This window comes from Capricornis sumatraensis, chromosome 5 (genome assembly GCF_032405125.1).
Source record: "Capricornis sumatraensis isolate serow.1 chromosome 5, serow.2, whole genome shotgun sequence".
NCBI lineage: Eukaryota > Metazoa > Chordata > Mammalia > Artiodactyla > Bovidae > Capricornis > Capricornis sumatraensis.
This window is the reverse complement of record NC_091073.1, coordinates 48476008-48491856: the sequence shown is the minus strand read 5'-3', so window position 1 is coordinate 48491856 and position 15849 is coordinate 48476008. Positions and strand designations below refer to the sequence as shown.

Genomic DNA, 15849 nt, shown 5'->3' with positions numbered 1-15849 from the left:
TATTTGACCTGCCATTAAAAAAACAAAAACAATTTTACAGTGCCTATTTGTTTTGGTTTTTCATTCCTAATTTTTCAGAAAATTAGACTTTATATCCACCTTCCTGCCAGCTCAGTCTTATCTTTAAGTCATGTTGTGAATGGGGTTTAATCTCTTGATTGAAAAATAGGGAGCACCTTCTGCAGCAACATGGCTGTGCAGTTCTAAATATTTATCTTGAGTTAGCCCTATGCATACTTATCAGCCTTATCATTATTGCCTACTGGGATCCAGGAAAACTCCAAACAAAGGTGCCCTTGGATAAGGGGAACTGGTTTCTTCCCATCCTCACTGCAATAGAGGTCCTGTCCATAAGTACCAAGTTTGAATTTTGACATCGTGGATTGAAGTTGATAGACATCTGTACTTTCCCTCTGCATACAAAAGAGGGAAGACATTACAAGACTAAGGTGAGATAAAGTAATCATATATGAATAGAAGGAGGATCATTGTGGAAGAGAAAATACTACTATAATTTCATGTCAAAAATTTTTCAAACTTTAATAGTCTTAGAATTTCACATTTTCCTCATATATTTGGTGAAAAAAACATTGTGAATTTAGTGGACCTTTGATATTCACAAGAAACAAACACCTCTATAGCATGTCATTTTCTTAATAAAATTTAAACTGAAATAAAGTTTAACTGAAAAAAATACTTAGTCTCCATACACTTTATGACTTATATAATATGGCACTGAAATCATTTGTAAGGACTTCTTTTGGGAAGGAGTTGCTTTGGAACACCTTCATTGAAGTACTTCATTGAATTATACATGTATTCAGAGGGTACAGAAAGTATACTAACCATCACAAAGTACACACTCCTATGAGTGTGACCACCCTCAAGCAGTAGAATAGCCACTGAGAAGCTTCCCTCTGGCCGTGTAAGATTTGTTCATTATGTACAGCAATTCCTTTATTCATTTTTCATTGCTAGAGTTTCGTATTGTGTGACTATATCACAGTTTGTCTGTTCTGCTACTAACAGACATTTGTGTTGTTTTCAGCTTCAGAAAATTATAAAAATTTTGTTGCTATAAATACTTTTTAATGTGTTTTGGTGCACATATATATATATATATATATATATATATATATGCATCTATTGGGTATAGAATTTAGGAGTGCAATTTTTATAGAGTACGCATATATATTCAGCTCTGTAGATATGGCCAGTTTTCAAAATTGGTTGTTCTGATTGTTAGGTATTTCCCTCCCGACTAATGAGGTTAAGTACATTCTTCGGTGCTTAGGACCATATGGCTGTTCACTTTTGTGAAGGACCTGTTGAAGTTTCAAAAAGATACTCTTTGGCATAACTACTAAAGCTGAGTACACACATATTCTATCATCGGACAACTCTGTACCTGTTTTTCTCTTTAGTTATTTGTCTTTTTCATATTCACTTGTTGGAATTATTTATATATTCCACATTTTAATCCTTGTGGGTTTGCCTGGGGTTTGCCTTTTCACTCTGTTAATGGTGGTTTTTTATTTTTAATAAAAGGAGTTCTTAAATTTAATTAAATCCAATTTATGAATGTTTTATTTTATAATTATTCTTTTTTGGTGTTCTCTTTTAGAAATATTTGCCCACCCCAAGATCACGAAGATATTCTTCAGTTTTCTAGAAGCTTAATTTTTTATTTATATTTTTATTTCATTATGTTTTTATCTAAAACTGCAGAATTAATTTTTTTCAGAATTAATTTTTGTATAGAGTATGAGGTAGATTTATTTTTCCTTGATGAATCACTGTTTAATGTCTTTCATTAAATATATATACTCTTATCATCATAAGTTATATATTCATTGATCTTAGTCAATTGCTAGATTTTTTCTTTCTATTCCATTGCCTATCTTTATGTTTTAAATTCTGCCTTTTTCCATCTTTAACTTTCTCCCAGTGATTTTTATATTGCCTAGACAGTCCATAAAGTTCTTATTCATTTTTATTTCTTATATAAAGCATATAAGTTTATTTGTATCTGAGATAAATTATTGCCAAATTCATCCTGCCACTTTATCTGAAACCTCTACCTTGTAGCTCATACTACAAAGACTTTTAATCTTTCGTTTTCCATTGTAACACTATCAGTTACCTTTCTTTTGGAAGCAATTGTTCACAAATAGTATTTTTTACTGTAGTATTTTTCACTTTATGGACATTTTTTCCTTATGTTGATAAACAGCAATAAAGCCCTAGTTGTACATGAGTGGTCAGCTAGGCTCAGAGAATAGTTAAGTGACTTCCTCACAGGTAACAGCCTCGTAGGACATATGGTTATGTTTTTGCCTGAGCAAATTTATATAACTGTATATCCTCAACCCCTGTGCTCACTTAAAATAGCTGAATCTATGAAATTCTTTCTTTTTTAATTGTTTAAAACATTTCTTAATGCTATGGCCAGTGTCATTTTTTAAAATCGAAGTATAGTTGACTTATAGTATTAGCTTTAGGTGTACAACATAGTGATCCAGTATTTTTATACATTACAAAATTATCACCATAATAACTGTAGTCACTGTCTGTAACCAGTTATTACAATAGTGACTATATTTCCTATGTTGTACATTACATGCCTGTGACTTGTTAATAACTAGAAGTTTGTACCTCTTAATCTTTATTACCTATTTTACTCATTTCCCCACCCCTTTTCCCTCGCAACAACCAGTTTTATCGTCTATGAATCTGTTTCTGTTGTTTTTTTTTTTAGATTCACTTGTTCTGTTTTTTAAGTTCCACATATAAGTGAAATTGTACAGTATCTGTCTTCCTTTGTCTGACTTAGCATAATACAATTCCAGTTCTATTTTTTTGGTTGCAAATGGCAAAATTTCATTCTTTTTCAGGGCTGGGTAACATATATTCATTGTATATATACACCACATGTTTATCCATTTGTCTATTGATGGGCACATAATTAGTTAACTAAAAAGAGACAATTTTGTGCTAAACGTGATAGGGAGCAATAAAAATAATGCAATCTGAAGGTTTGAGAGAAATTCAAGTGAAGAATGACATCTTAATTTTATATTTAGTCTTAAAATGTGTTCTGATTGTAATATTTTTGTTGAAGTACATATTTGGTAGTCTTGATTGCAATCCATGAAGTCACTATAGTTTAATCTTAAATCACTCTTGTGCTAGATTGGAAAAATTTTTGCTGTTTTTGTTTTCTTACACAGATACCTCCTCTAATTGCCTGCTTTTGAAAGTGGAAGTAAATATGTTAGTCACTCATTCGTGTTCAACTCTCTGCGACCCCATGGGCTACTGTAGTCTACCACACTCCTCTGTCCATGGGATTCTCCAGGCAAGAATGCTGGAGCGGGTTGCCATTCCCTTCTCCAGGGGATCTTCCCAACCCAGGGATCATACCTGGATCTTGTGCATTGCAAGTGGTTTCTTTACCCACTCAGCCACCAGGGAAGCCTTCCTGCTTTCAGTAATGTTATTTTAGATATTGAAAAAAGATTTTAGTATATATCCATTCAATAATAGCTAAAAGTAGCTCTAGTTTTTAATACAAACTATATTTTCTTAACAGATTTGCTGCAGTCTGTTTCCCCTGCTATTTGTCTTTAAGGTGACAAGTCTTACATGATTGGCAAATGACCATATGATAGGCAAATGACCAATTAGATCGTGAACAATTTAACCAGTGAAAAAGCAGCTGTGCTTGAGTAGCTCAAGATGTGTCTCAGTGTTCCAAACTACAACAAATCTGGGCTTTGTTGAGTTAGTGGGGGAAGAGAATTCCAGAGGTTCCAGCCACTTTTCATTTTTTAGAGATAAAATGCCTTATGTACTAAAATCATGTAATAGGAGTTGTGACTTAAATCTCTTGCCAACATTTCAGCCAGAACATGTAAGTATACAAACATGCAATACATCTGTGATGTTTTAAAATATTGTGGTTTTTAAATTTTGTCTTTATCTACTTATATGTAAACTTGTTTTCAGTACTTTCTAAAATTGTGAGAAGTTTACTGTATTAAATATAAAAAAGTATTTAGTTTTCTCTTTGTATTTGAAATAAGTACACAAAAACATTTTCATGCAGCTTCTATATAAACACTGTTAAGTACCAATCTGAGGATACTACATTATGTTGTGCAATTTGAAGGATATAGTGATTAGCTGAGGTTAACATTAGAAAATCATTTTTTGTTAATTTTTTTCCTGGCACTGCACCATTTGGCTTCCAGGATGTTAGTTCCCTTAACCAGGCATTGAACCCTGGTCACACAGTGTAAGTACTGCGGCCTAACTACCGGGGGAATTCCCTAGGAAAACATAATTAAAATTATATATGGTAAACATTTTGTTGTGTCAAAAAGGTAAAATGAAGTTTATAGGAAATTTACTGTTACCATTTAGAAGAACAATAGTCTCAACATTTTTTCAACTTAAAATGAGTTGTCCATTTTCATATTTCATCTATCAACATCAATATCCATGCAACAGATTAAAACAAAAATCTGTGTGTAGAGATTTTACATTTAGACTTTGCTTTCATGTGAATTCACTTGAATTTAGGGCAAAAGGTTTTTGAAAGTTGGATTCTTTAACCTTAATAGCTTTTAGCAGTTTCAGTGGTTGCAGGGATGGGACATCATTGAACTCATCCCCATTCTGCCAGAAGGGGGCAAGCAAAGCAAGCAAAGGAAATTTTTCAGAAAGGCACTCAAAATTCAGAAAGGTACAGCCCCAAAGCTTCTTGGGGTGGCTTCACCGTTTGAGAGTGTAAAGTCCCTAAAGCCAAGTGCCCACTCCCCCATAAGCAAATCTTAAGGCATTAATACACGTTCATGCAGACTCAGGCCTATCTAATAAAAATTATTAACCTTGCAGAATGCTTACCAAGTGCCAGACCTGCTAATCTCTGAATACGTTACCTTTCTTAATCTTCACAAAAACCTTGCCAGACGGACATTCCTGTTTATCTGGGGAACACAAACTCAAAAGTCACAAAAAATACCAAAGCCAGGATTTAAGCCTAGCTCTAATAGGAGCTCTAATAGTGCAAAGTCCTTGCACTCAACTACTGACACTACTATATGCCCTAGTTTTCAGAGAAGCTAGGAGTGTAGGCTTTAGCAGGCAAGAAACGTGGATATGTTAGTTGACTAGAAAAGGGATTAGTTTCTTAAGTCAACTGTCAGTAATAGGCTTTAAAATACATGGCTTGAAAACTGATGGTGGGCCAGTGGTTAAGACTTGAGCTCCCATGGAAGGGGACATCCAGGAGCTAAGATCCCAAAAAGGGGGAGAAATAAGTTAAAACCAGATGAAGTCCATTTGCATGTTTTTCCTTGGTGTCTCTGTTTATTTCCTATCCTGCAATAGAGTAGTTCTAGGGCAAAAGTATGGGACAGAAGTCAGAATCTGGAGTTTTACCAAGTTGGTCAATTTTAACTTTATAGTTAACTTGGTCAGATACTGTGGCAGGTTGGAAATCACGGCCACGATATTTCCAGCTCCCCCCATCAAGGTGAAGTTTGTTTTCCCACCCCGAGTATCTGGGCTGGACTTGTGTTTTGCTTTGACCCATAAAATGCAGCAGATGTGTTTTCTTGGTTGACTTTATCTAGACCTTGAGAGGGCAGGTTACTTCAATCTCTTGGGGCCCTGCTATCTTTATAGACACTCAGGCTAAAACACTGAATAATGAGAGAATGATGAGAAACTATATGGAGCGCTAATACAGCTGACACCACATGGAGGAGTGTCTAGGAGGACTTCCTAATCACCAGAACTGTGAGAAACAAAGTGATGTTTTAAAGACATTATATTTTAGCATAAAGTTTATCATGTAGTATATAACCAAAACAAAAATGGGGAAACAAAAAATGCATGTTAAATCTCAAAATACTTAATGTAGATTCCACTTTTTCCCTCTCTACTATCACGTTTGATAAAGGTATAAAACATCCCTGTGTGTTCTTTCTCTTCTTTCTTATACAGTTGGTAATGAACTGAAAATGTCAAAAGGCTGCAGCTAAAAGCCAAGGACTTTCCAAAATCTTAATACCTTACATAATTAGAAATGTACCCATAATGAAACTCTGTGAGCAGCTCCAAGGGCTGGAAAAGCATTTCTCTGAGCTCTAAAATAAAAGGGCACAGTAGTAGTTCTTTTAGCAATTACATTCTTTAAGGCTATAGTAATATACATAAATAATCTGTAATGTTAAAGGTCTTAAGCTCAAAGTTGCAAGTTAGCAGAGATCCAAACAGATCTGAAACCCTTTCCTTATATGCTTCAGAACAATTGAGACTTTCTACTAAGTAGAACTATCTACATTATTTATGTAACAAACACTCTGTGTTACTATGTCCATATATTGCTGTCACTCACTCAGTAAGAAGGCACTATGTTTATATCCATTTATAGATGAGGAAATCGGTACAGAGAGAAGTTACGTAAGTTGTCCAAGGTTACAATGCAGGGAAATTTTGCTGTCTCTGAGGGATGAAGGGGGAAGGGTAGAAAGCAGAAGTGGAATTAGATGGTATTATGTATTCAAATAACAGTTCCGTGTAAGTAATTCTTCCCAGGGAAGTAACCATGAGAGCAAGGAGGCTGTTGCATGTCATTTGAGGTCCATGATGTGTCTCCAGTATTTCCAGCTTTTGTCCACCGCCATGGCCCCCTCCACCCTATAGCTATAGAAAGCAGCGCCTAAATATACCTTGGAATTTTTCTCCTCCATGTTTTGCTCATTTGGCTCCATCCAACAGCAATCCACTACACAGAACCTTCTTCACATGTGTAAGTGGAATCACGTACCTTTCAAAGTCCACCAGTAGTACTTTCCCCACAAAGCCTTCCAAATTCTCAATATGTTAATATTACTCTCTAGACTTCCAGCAGAATAATTGCTCCTTCCACCATGTTTCTTTAGCTCTAGGATTCTAAGCAATTTTTTCACATCACTTTCTTAAATTTTTTTTTTTTTTTTAAATTCTGTGGCTGCACTCTGCAGGATGTGGGATCTTAGTTTCCTGCCCAGGGATCAAACCTATGCCCCCTGCAGTAGAAGCACCAAATCCTAAATACCAGACCACCAGGGAAGTTCCTCCTACATCACTTTAATTAGTTGTTCATACAATATATCTTCCATAGTAACTTGCAATTTTTTTGAGTGCCTAACCCACTTTTCTGCTTACAGTGTGTATCGGAAAACATTCATTGTAATGATATATCTGAATAGAGGTGGCATTCAGTCAGGGTGAAGAGGGCATCTTTTCCAGACTCAGTTACTATAATATAAACTTTAGAGACAAGTAGAGGTGACATTTCTGATATTGCCTCAAGGCACTGTCAGTTTCAGGGTAAAGAATAGCCACCTCTTATTTTCAGTTCAGGTTAGAAAATTCCACAGCAATTTCATATAAGCAAGAGTAGCAGGTGAAATTGGGGATTCCCTGGTAGCTCATGTGGTAAAGAATCTGCCTGCAGTGTGCGAGACTTGGGTTCGATCCCTGGGTTGGGAAGATTCCCTGGAGAAGGGAAAGGTTACCACTCCAGTATTTTGGCCTGGAGAATTCCATGGACTGTATAGTCCATGGAGTCACAAAGAGTTGGACGTGACTGAGCGACTTTCACTTTCAGGGGACAAAATCTAGAAGCAGAGGACACTAACTAAACAGTCAACCCACCAAGTTTTAGATAGTTTATGAAGCACAAAGTTTAGTGGAAACTAGCATTTACTACTAGTTTCACTGATAGATAAGCTGACAGACAGCCCAAGTCAAATGGGGCTGCAGTTCCTTCAAGGAGGTATCCAGTCATTCTTTTAATCAATTAATACCAATTTTCCATTAGGCAGAGAAGCCACAATTTTGGTGAATCACTTTTAGGAAGACAAGGTAGTACTTTGATTTCATAAGTCACTTGGAATCTGGGGGAAAAACACCTATATGTGCTTGAGTATTTGCTTTTAAAATTAATTTAAAATAAATGTAATGATATCCATTTCTAAGAACATGAAACCATGATTTAAAAATCACTGTATTCTGCAATGGAATATTAGCCACAAAAAAGAATGAAATAATGTCATTTGCAGCAACATGGATAGATGTAGAGAATACCCTCCTAAGTGAAGTCAGACAGAGAAAGACATATATATGACATCACTGATATGCAGAATCTTAAAAAAATGATGCAAATGAAGTTATTTATAACACAGAAATGGACTCAAGACATAGAAAACAAACTTACAGTTATCAAAAGGGAAAGTGGTAGAGGGATAATTAGGAATTTGGGATTAACTAAAACACAATATGATATATAAACAGATAAACAACAGGGATCTACTATATAGCAGAACTATATTCAGTGTCTTGTAATAACCAATAATGGAAAATAATCTGAAAAAAGATAGATGTATACTTTCTGGATTATTTTCCATTATATATGTATTTTCCTATATATTTTATTTTCCATTATATTTATGTGTGTGTGTGTGTATATATATATATACAACTGAATCACTGTGCTATGTACATGAAACTTTTTAAATCAACTATCCTTTAAAAATATTACTGTATTCTAAATAAAGCCTTTTGGTCTAAGCCAGTGTTTCTGAAAGTTTTTTCCATTATTGCTCTACCCCTACAGGAGAATATTTAAATTAAATTTAAATTCTCCCTAGTGAGAGGGATAAGGAATAAAATTTTGTTGGGTCGACTTGAGCTTTGAAGGGATCCAAGAGTTTTTTGCCTTTAAGAAAGTTTCAGAATGCACTGTATAAGCCCATTAACAGAAAACTGCAAACTCAAGATTGCAGCCAACTAGTTTTAGAGTCACTGGTGGTCCAGGTGTCATCCCCTTGGCTGTGTCTGATAATATTAAGACTCTCAATGTGCTACTCACCCTTATATCACCCTGCTGGGATGATGTTTCAGGTTTGTCTCCGTCTTTAAAATGAGACAGTAGTTTCATGCCCTCTTATAGTTTCAGGGACAAGGGAACAATCTGAAAATACTTTGAACACTGAATCTAATATTTATTTTATGGAGTCTAAGAAATCTGTTCTCTTGAATGGAGACATCTGATAATGTGCCTTACCCATTAATTAGCTAAAATGCTAATAGTGTTCCTTCTCTGACTCTGCCTCCTTGTTCCTTCCTAAACATATTATTGACAAGTGTACTTTAAAATAGACATTTGTTTTCATCCACACCCAGAAAGGCTATAATAGGTGTGTTTCCCTTAATGAACACTATAATTTCCTTTTACCAAAGGACTGCTACAAGGATTAAATTATTTAATATACATAAAACGCCTAGCATAATATAGTTTCTTCTTAGTATAAAACACAAAGCCATGAATTATGAAAGAAACAACATATAGTCAACTGAAAAGCAAAGATCTTGCTGTGTAAGTGAATAAAATGGTTGTTGACATAACCATAATACTATTATCAAATCTAAAAAATTAAAAATAATTATTAATATAATTAGTTTTCCAAGTTTACATGTTCAAATTTCCCTGAGAGTCTCATAAAATGTTTTTCACAATTGTTTTGTTTGAATGAAGATACATACAAGATTCACACACTGTATTTACTTGATCCATCTTTTAAATTTCTTAATTTTAGGTTCCCCTCCCTTTTTTCCCCCTTGCCATTTATTTGTTGAATTGTGTCACTTTTCCTATATAGTTTCCCACACAATTTTGCTAACCGCATCCCTGTGGTGTTTTAAAACATGTGCCTCTATCCTAATTCTTGTAAACTTGATAGCTGGATCTAGTGAGCTTCTCAGATTCAGGTTTAATGTTTGGGGCAAGAATGCCTCATATATGCTTTCATCTACTCATTATACCTAGTCAGAGTGTCTAGTAGTCTCAGTGGTAATATTGATCAATGAATGCTGTCAGGCTGATTTATTCATCAAAAAGTGTTCAACGTTTCATATAATGCCATCCTCCTCTTAATATGCCTTCCTCCTGTTAATCTGCCTTCCTGGGCTTTAGTATCTAGAAAGCTAAAATGCATTTCTCAAGCTGCCTTGCAGCTAGAGTTACTGATGTGATTTGAATTCCATCAGCTATAGGCAGTTGTGTATAGTCAACTGAGTTGTGGAGGGTCAGGTTGTGAAGCACCTTCATGACAGGGTGTATTATAGTGAAAGACACGTGGCTGTGGAAACAGTGGTTGTAGGGGTGTCTTCCCCATTCAGTAGCAAACCTCCTGAGCATGGCCTGATCAACAGTCCTTTGACAGCTCAGTTCTTTAGCCTGGATTTGTGAGTTACTCCTGAAGCTCAATCCACTGGCTGTTTCTTCAACCCTGCCAACCATTTGTGATAAGACCATGTAATACATCCCTTTTGGCTTAAATTACCAGAGTGGATTTTGTTCTCTGCTTTGAATCCTGACTAATATAGCTCCACTAAGAAAAAATATTTTCAGCAATTGTCAAACAGTTGCCTCTCACTTTTTTAAAAGAGTGAATTTAGTTAAGCTTGTTAACAATTGCCTGAATATGTAAAATAGATATCCTAGGAAGATAAGCCTTTTTAAAAGAAAAAAATCATATAGCAATTTCACATTAACATTGTATAAACTTTCTAAAAAAACAAGTACCTTCCCTGCCAGTTTTACTGAGAAATAACCAGAATCACTGTACAAGGTTAAGGTGTACAGTATGATGGCTTGATTTACATATATTGTGAAACGATTACCACAATAGGTTCAGTTAACATCTATTATCTTGTAGATGCAATAAAAAGAAAAGAAAAAAAAATTTTTTCCTTTGTGATGAGAGCTTAGGATTTACTCTCCTAATAACTTTCCCATGTCACACAGCAGTGTTAGCTACAATCACCATATTATACATTACATCCTTGTACATATTTATAACTGAAAACTTGTACCATTTTACCACCTTCCTCCAAATACCCCCCTCCCCAGTGTTTTTTAAACATTTAAAAATTAATCCATGTTAAGAAAAATTAATCCACATCCATTAATGAAGACAATTTTATTGAAAAGTAATTTAAATATTATCTTCACAAAATTTTAATTCTATAATATGAAGTAATAGGTATAAATCTTCAGAGTCTGGCAAAGAGATTTTTATTCAATATTTTATTACATAAATGTAAAACAGAGAAGTTGAAAAAACTATATACCATGACCTATTCAGTGACAAATTATACCTGTCACCTGAACTCTAAAATTAATAGTTATATTTGTTTTACCACACATCTAACCATCTATACAACTCTCTATCATACATTAATCCATCTTATTTTTTGATACATTTCAAAGTAAGTTGCAAGCGTGAGTACAGTGCATGCATGCTCAGTCATGCCCTGTCTGACTCTTTGTGACCCCATGGACTGTAGCCCGCCAGGCTCCTCTATCCATGGAATTTCCCAGGCAAGAATACTAAAGTGGATTGCCATTTCCTACTCCAGGGGATCTTCCCAACCCAGGGATCAAGCTCTTGAGTCTCCTGCATGGCAGGCAGATTCTTTACCAACTGTGTCACCTGGGAAGCCCGAAACATGAGTACACTTCATGCCTAAATACAGAAGAGCAAAAAAAAAAATTTCAAATATAGTATCTGGCCACTGGAGGGCTTTCAAATGCCATAAAATGCATTAGAAAGTAAATTAGTCTATGGAAGTGCAAGTCGCTCAGTCGTGTCCGACTCTGCAACCCCATGGACTATACAGTCCCTGAAATTCTCTTGGCCAGAATACAGGAGTGGGTAGCCTTTCCCTTCTCCAGGGGATCTTCCCGGCCCAAGAATCGAACTGGGTCTTCCTGCATTGCTGGCGGACTCTTTACCAACTGAGCTATCAGTTGGAAATCCAAACTAGTCTATAGTGTTTAAGTTGTCAAGTCTTGGGGAAGGTCTAGGCAAGAAGTTGCATGGAGTGTAAAGGGCATCAATCAGACGGAGAGACCCAATCTGAAATCCAGCAAAACGCAACATTTTTTATTTTTACCCTCATACCTCTCCTCCTCTTTTTACAGTTACTTCAGTTATAAAAGAGAAAACACATAACTGGCCCCTCTCCCACTCAAATGATTTGTGCTATTGAAGGTAGAAACTCTTTAAACCAGAATCTCAGAAAACTTGATGGAAATCAAGATGTTGTACTTGCAGAATGAGCTGGCATCATGAACTCAATGGTAACTTTCCATGAGGGCAGGAGCTTAGTTTATCATTTATCCCTAGCATGTAGAACACTGCCTAGCACATACTAGTGCTCAATAAATATTCACTGAAGGAGTGGGTGAATTAAAATGCTTAATTCAAAATATAATATTCATATATTTCCTGTCATTACTAATCAAAGAGGTTTTTCTAAAATAAAAATAAGCCTCAACTGAAAAACAAGTGCATAGGTTGATTATCTAGAGCTAGGGCTGCAATTATACAGACATGACACGTTTTCCATATGCAGTGGGAACTTTGACGCAAGCCTATAGTGTATCCACCGCTGAGGCTCACCTCACTGGTGAGCAGGTTTTGCCGAAGCCCCTGGCTGGGCAGAAGCCACACTGCCTTTTGATGGAGACCACAGGAAAGCATCACAGAATTGTTAGGGCACTTCTCAAACACACTCTGGGACTTCCTAGAAACAAATATGAAGTCCGTCTGTGAACCAGTGGGGACAAGTCAGTGGAATCTGAATTATTGCTATTGATGTTATTCTCCTTTTGGGCTTTCAGACTGGTGATACCTGAGGAAATTCAAATGTGCTGCAACTTTAAAATTACCTTGTTAAGGTGATCATTTTCTTTCAGATTTCCTTGGCCTGGAAGAGTATTTCCATATTCAGCACAAGTTCATCAAGCTAGCACACATCTCAACAGCTACTGTGATTTTTTTTTTCTTTTCTTCTTCCTTTTTTTTTCTGTTTCTTTTTCCCTTTCTCTTTTTCTTTTTTTTTTCCTCCGCCACCCCCCCGCCCCCACCTCTTTTTTTTCCTCTGTGTCCCAGCGCTTGATGACAGAACCGGTAGACTGTGGCCGCTGTTAGTGAAGACATGACACCGAGGGGGCCAGAGCCCATCCCTCATCTGTACCGTATGCAGATCGGGACTGCGCACCCGGCGGCCCCCGTCAAGAAAAGGAGGGTCCACAGGCACCGTCTCCCTCCCTGAGATCTGCAGCCCGACCTCCACGTTTACTCGGCCATACTCACTCAGTCGCCACCTTCCCTTGCTGTGATATTTAAAAAAACATATATTTTTGTCTCTTTGAAAGAATGAGAGACAAATTGTTTTTTAATGTGTCTATATAGAGGGCAACATAAATAATTTCAGATCTATCCATTTTCCTGTTATAGATCACAGTTGGTGGCCTACCTAGATGGGAATCAAGGACAAACGAGATTTAAAATCCATAAAATCACCTTGTATTTTATACTCAAATAGGTATTTAGAGAAATTTCATGGCATAAGCTATAAAAGGGTAAATGTCCAAAGTAATCTGCTACAGCAAGTGCTACCCTCGCACTAAAGGTAGGTAAGATCTGCAGGCCCCTACAGACTTTCAAACAGCCCAGTGAAGATGTCATTTAAACATACCTTAGAGAAACCACATTCTTCCAAGTGAGCCATCAGAGGCTCCCTGCCACTTGGTATAATGTGATAGAGTCCAAGCAACTGGATACTGGTGGGAGGTGGTTGACTGAGACCAAATATTCATTTGTTCTTTCTCAGAATGTTGCTTCTCTATGTCAAGGTTTACACTAACCACAGGTACATTCAGTGAAATAAGAAACAAGCAGCAAGCGTCATTTTCATAAAGGTAAATTCATCCAACTGAATTGGATTCCTTTTCTGTCTTTACGACCTTCCTATTTATTTTGGTGTTAAGATATCCTTTTTGTTAATAGTGGTAATGAATGATAGCTTCATGTTTTCATTGTACTTACCTTAGTAAAACTGAAAGTAAAAAACTCCATGTTAGTCTCCAAAATTATCTTGAAAATTTAGTTGTACATGAAAGTCCAATGTCTGGAAAAGTCAAAAAGTCTCTTCCAAGTTAAGATTCTGTAATGCAAAAATAAAATAATGAACTCTATGAATTCATTTTCCCTATTCAGGCACTGGACATGAAACTGAATAAATAGAAAACTATTGGTTGTTAGGGCAGGATTTCCTCCATTTTCAGCCCCCCAAAGCATCTGAAATTCCCTCAAGGAATGTAATAAAATTAACTAATACAACATAGCTTCTGAAGTCAACTGCCCAGGCTCTGACATTTACCAATTACATTATCTTGGTCAAACTACTTAACCCACTTTATGCCTTGATTTCTTTAATCATAGAATGAAGATAATAATAGTGTCTACATCATAGGGCTGTTGTGAATATTAAATCAGCTACTATCTGAAGATTTCATCATCACTTTTTCAGCATCATAAACTGAAACTCTGTACCGATTAAACAATAACTACCCATTATCTCAATCCCTGGGCTTCCCTAATGGCTCAATGATAAAGAATCCACCTGCCAGTGCAGGAGATGTGGGTTCACAGGCTCGACTCCTGAGTCCGAAAGATCCCCTGGTTAAGGAAATGGCAATCCATTCCAGTATTCTTGCCGGGAAAATCCCATGGATAGAAGAGCCTGGGGGGCTACAGTCCATAGATGGCAGAGTTGGACACGACTTACCAAGTAAACAACAACAACCCCATCCCCCAGCCGTTTGGTAAACACCATTCTACTTTTCATCTGTATGAATCTGACTAATCCAGGCACCTTAAATAAGTGAAGTTATACAATATTTGCCTTCTGTGTCTGCCTTACTTCAGTTAGCATAGTTTCCAAGTTTTAGTCATGTTGTAGTATGTATCAGAACTTTTTAAGGTTAATAATATTCACCTCTATGGATATACCACATTTTGTTCATTTATCAATAAAAACTTGGGTTGTTTCCACCTTTTGGCTATTGTCATATTACATATCCTTAATAAATTACTTGAATTATTCTTTAAAATAAAACTTACTATGTTTGAGAGGATCTTATATGCAAGACACAAAATCAAACAAGAATTTACTCTGAGTTTCATATCTCATCACCACCAAATAATTGGACTGTGTTGATAAAATTACTGTGATGGGCTTCTCTGGTGGCTCAGGGGGTAAAGAACCTGCCTGCAATGTGGGAGACCTGGGTTCAGTCCCTGGGTTGGGAAGATCTCCTGGAGGAGAGCATGGCAACCCACTCCAGTATTTTTGCTTGGAGAATCCCCATGGACAGAGGAGCTTGGCATGGTATATAGTCCATGGAGTCACAAAGAGTTGGACATGATTGTGTGACTAAGCACACACCTGTAGTAGGTAATTCATCTTTCTGCAATATCATTGCAAGTCACTTAAGCTCTCTTAATTTCATCATCTGTAGAATAAGAATAATAGACATTAAAAGCAACAAAAGCAAAGATAAACAAGTGGGGCTATATCAAATTTAAAAACTTCTGCACAGCAAAGGAAGCCATCAATAAAATGAAAAGGCAATCTACTCAAATGGGAGAAAATATTTGTGAATCACATACCTGATAAGTGGTTAATATCTAAAAATATAATGAACTCATATAATTCAATATCAGAAAACAAATAATCAGATTAAAAACTGCATAGAACAGTTTTTCCTGAATAGGCTTCCCTGGAAGCTCAGCTGGTAAAGAATTTGTCTGCAACGCAGGAGACTCCAGTTCAATTCCTGGGTCAGGAAGATCCCACGGAGAAGGGATAGGCTACCCACTCCAGTATTCTTGGGCTTCCCTGGTGGCTCAGATGGTAAAGGATCTGCCTGCAATGCAG

At 36.4% G+C, this 15849-nt stretch overlaps 1 non-coding gene across 1 annotated transcript; it reads right to left on the bottom strand.

Annotated features, from left to right (window-relative positions):
* Nucleotides 1-13005: 13005 nt before the first annotated feature.
* Nucleotides 13006-13152, bottom strand: LOC138080535 (small nucleolar RNA SNORA57). The gene has a single exon (XR_011144992.1). It is a non-coding gene; the product is annotated as a small nucleolar RNA SNORA57 (small nucleolar RNA).
* Nucleotides 13153-15849: the final 2697 nt, after the last annotated feature.